Genomic DNA, 4200 nt, shown 5'->3' with positions numbered 1-4200 from the left:
TTTCAGAAGGTGTTCGATGAGCACGGTCGTGCTTCCTCTGTAGCATCCTCGCTGCTCCGGCTGCATCAAGGTAACCTAACAGTGGTCCAGTACGCTGTTTGCTTCCGCATTATGTCGTCCAAGCTCACCTGGAATAATGAAGCCCTGGTGGCCACCTTCTGGGAGGGCCTTTCTGGGCGAATCAAGAATGAGCTGACCGATCTTGATATACCCTCCTCGCTGGATGACCTGGTGTCCTTGGCAACCCGGACAACCCATCAGGTTCCAGGAGCGTCCAAAGAGGTGACCCGTGAAAGAAGATCTATGCACCTAGCTCTTTCCTTCCAGACGCCAGTCACACAGCAAGCCCCAGTTTCGGTACCTCCCTGTCACAGGTGTATCAGAGGTGACAGACAGGCGCCATGCAATTGGTTGCAGGAGATCTCTACGTTTGGCATTGCAGACATCATCTTAGATGAGAGGTTGTCTCTAGGACCTAGCAGCTACCTCCCTCTGGTTAATTAGCTCCCTGGCCTGGGTGTATAAATACCTGGTGTGTCTGAGAGGGAGGTGCCGGCTATATTCATTACTATTTGTGAGACTTAGCGGGGGCAATACTTCGTCCTCTCTGGAGCTTGAGGCCGTGTGCACATTTGGAGTCACGTAAAGCTAAGCAATTTTCCCCTGTTTGTCTACCCTTGTTGTCTATAGAGTTTAGTGGAGATCCACTAGTACTCATCTCCTCCCATCCCTAGCCTTAGCCATACGCCAGGGAAAGTCAGGGCAAGGCACTCGTGTGGCGATTGCTGAAGAGGCAATATAGGGACGGTAGTTGAGACAGGGTGACACTAGACCAGACTAGGAGGTCTCCACTTCCCCCTTTCCCTCTTCCATCTGTGTTGCACTAAGTCTTTCCCAAACTTGGCGTGACATTATAGCTGGCCATACATCTTAATAGATGTCTTTGGCACAGACGGGTGAGACCACCTTCTCCGGGGCCTTCTTGTCAGGGTTGTGTACCTCTGCCAGGAGAGCGGTCGGGGGGTGAACCAGTAGTGGGGGAGGTGGAGGAACCCATTCAGTTAGGTCGTGTCTCTACATCATACATCTCCCCAGAGATTCGCAAGAAAAAAGGGGTATGGTTTTTTTGTGGGAAAAACTGACACTTTGTTGGGACCTGTCCTTCAATTCCTAAACAAAAAGAGACTCGATTAACTCTTGGTAGTCTGGAGTTGGATAAACAAGGGGTGCATTTGTGGCCAAACTGCAGTTCCCACTTTGTCCTGAGAGCTCAGGTGATGCTAGAGAGCAAAACCGAGAAAATTTCTGTGTTTGTTGACAGTGGAGCCGGAGTCAGCATGGTTGATGCTGAGTTTGTGAAAACTCATTGTCTTGCTTGCTGTGCTTTAGTTGAACCGATTTCCATCTTTTCCATTGACTCGGCGCCACTTGCACAGAAAGCATTAAATAAGATTGTACATAATGTAAAACTGAGGGTGGGGTCAGTTCATTATGAAATAATTCCTTGCTATGTACTGGACCATCTTTCCACACCCATTGTTTTGGGTATACCTTGGCTTGTTAAACGTAATCCGTTGGTGGATTGGCAAATCGGGGAGATTATTGAATGGGGAGATTACTGCCATGAGAACTGTTTAGATATTTCCATTGCTACTGTCTCTATGGAAATATTACTTGCTTTTCTGTCTGGTTTTAAGGACGTTTTTTCTGAGAGGGGGTGTCAGGATTTGCCTCCTCATGGTGCTTATGACTATCCTATTAACCTGACACTGGAGCTAAACTACCGAAGTCTAGACTGTATAATCTTACTGGCCCTTAGAGACAAGCCATGAAGGATTTCATTGCGGAAAGTCTAGAGAAGGGACACATTAGGCCTTCATCTCCACCTGTAGCGGCAGGGTTCTTCTTTGTGAAGAAAAAAGATGGCAGTCTACATCCCTGTTAGATTTCCAGGAATTAAATCAAATTACCATCCGTGATACATACCCCCTTCCACTGATTCCTGATTTGTTCAGCCAGGTTGTGGGAGCTAAGGTATTCTCCAAGTTGGATTTAAGGGGAGCCTAAAATCTGGTTGGAATTAGAGAAGGTGACGAATGGAAAACAGCGTTCAATACTTCGGAAGTACATATCGAGAGTTTGGTTATGTTTATGCCTTTTGCTTTGACCAATGCACCTGCGGTATTCCAGCATTTCATTAATGCTATTTTTCATCATTTGGTGGGGAGGTTTGTGGTGGCCTATCTGGATGATATTTTGGTTTACTCACCTGATTTTGAGACACATCGGGGGCTTGTTAAGCAGGTGCTCCAGATATTAAGGGATAACAAACTTTATGCCAAACTAAAAAAATGTGTTTTCGCTGTTCAGAAGGTGCAGGTTTTGGGGTACTTGTTGTCATCTTCGGGTTTTCGGATGGATCTGGAGAAGATCCGTGCAGTCCTTGACTGGGAACGTCCCGAGAACCTGAAGGCTCTACAACGTTTTCTGAGCTTGACTATTTTTTATCGAAAATTACTCTGTAATTGTGAAACCCCTTACTGACATGACTAAGAAGGGGTCTGATTTTTCCAAATGGTCGGATACTTCCCTCCAGGCTTTCTCTTCCTTAAATAATCATTTTGCCACTGCACCTATACTCAGTCAACCCGATGTTTCTCAACCCTTTATTGTGGAGGTTGATGCATCGGATGTCGGGGTTGGGGCTGTGTTGTCTCAGGGTTCATCCCCTGGTAAATGGCGTCCATGCACCTTTTCTAAAAAATTGTCTTCGGCTGAGAGAAATTATGACCTGGGTAATAGGGAACTTTTGGCGATCAAATTGGCGTTCGAGGAATGGTGATATTGGTTGGAGGGGGCTGTCCATCCTATTACATCCTATTACTAACCATAAGAACCTGTCATATCTCCAGTCAGCTAAACATCTCAACACTAGGCAAGCCAGATGGTCCCTGTTTTTTACTAGGTTAAGCTTTGTTGTCACTTTTCGTCCAGGGGTCAAAAATGTCAAGGCTGATGCTTTGTACCAGAGCTTCCCTGGTGGTGGTGACCATGAGAACCCTGCCCCGATATTACAGAAAGGGGTAGTCATTTCAGTACTTTATTCTGAACTGAAGGGTGAGGTGTCGGAGGTACAGGGGGACGCCCCTGCCCCCTGCCCTTTAGGAAAGTTATTCGTACCATTTCATCTGCACCGCAAAGTAATTAAAGAACATCATAACTCTGTGCTTGCTGGGCATCCAAGTGGTAAGGCAACCGCGGACCTCCCCTCTCTTCGTTTTTGGTGGCCGGGGTTGCATCGGGATGTAATTGAACACGTAGTATTTGCGTGGGTTCTAAGGTTTCGCATACCCGTCCGTCTGGTACTCTTCTTCCGCTACCTATCCCTAGTAGGCCATGGATACACTTGTCCATGGATTTTATTACTGACCTACCGTTTTCTGCAGGCAAAACGGTGGTTTTGGTGGTAGTAGATAGGTTCAGTAAAATGGTTCACTTCGTCGCATTGCCTGTACTTCCAAATGCCAAGACACTTGCTCAGGTGTTCATAAATGAGATTGTGAAGCTTCACGGGGTTCCCTCTGATGTGGTGTCAGATCAAAGGACCCAGTTTGTTTCCAAGTTCTGTAAGGCATTCTGTTCTCGACTGGGGGTGCAGCTGTCTTTTTCCTCTGCCTTCTACCCTCAGTCGAATGGTCAGACCGAGAGTGTCAATCAGAACTTGGAGACCTACCTAAGGTGTTTTGTCTCCGAAAATCAGGAGGATTTGGCATCCTACTTACCACTGGCAGAATTTGCCATTAATATTCATCGGCAAGAATCCACTGTCAAATCACCGTTCTTCGGTGCATACTGTAATCAGCCATCAGGAGTTCCTGAGGAGAACCGGTTTACTTCGTCGCTCTCCTCAGTATGGCAGGGTGTTCTGAGTAATTTAATGATCATGGGAGACAGCTATAAATAGCTATAAATGTATGGCTGACAGAAAACGCTTGCCAGGTCCGGACATGAATGTGAATGACTGTGTGGTTGTCAAGAGAATGCCAAGAGTGTGCAAAGCAGTCATCAAAGCAAAAGGTTATAAATACTAGATTCCTTGATAGGGCGTTGATCCAGGGAACTAGTCTGATTGTCGTATGGAGTCGGGAAGGAATTTTTTTCCCCAATGTGGAGCTTAGTGTTTGCCACATGGTTTTTTTT

Source organism: Phyllobates terribilis, unplaced genomic scaffold (assembly GCF_046119375.1).
Source record: "Phyllobates terribilis strain yellow unplaced genomic scaffold, ASM4611937v1 Scaffold_7__3_contigs__length_470593459, whole genome shotgun sequence".
Taxonomy (NCBI): Eukaryota; Metazoa; Chordata; class Amphibia; order Anura; family Dendrobatidae; genus Phyllobates; species Phyllobates terribilis.
Note: the sequence above shows the minus strand (reverse complement) of the source record.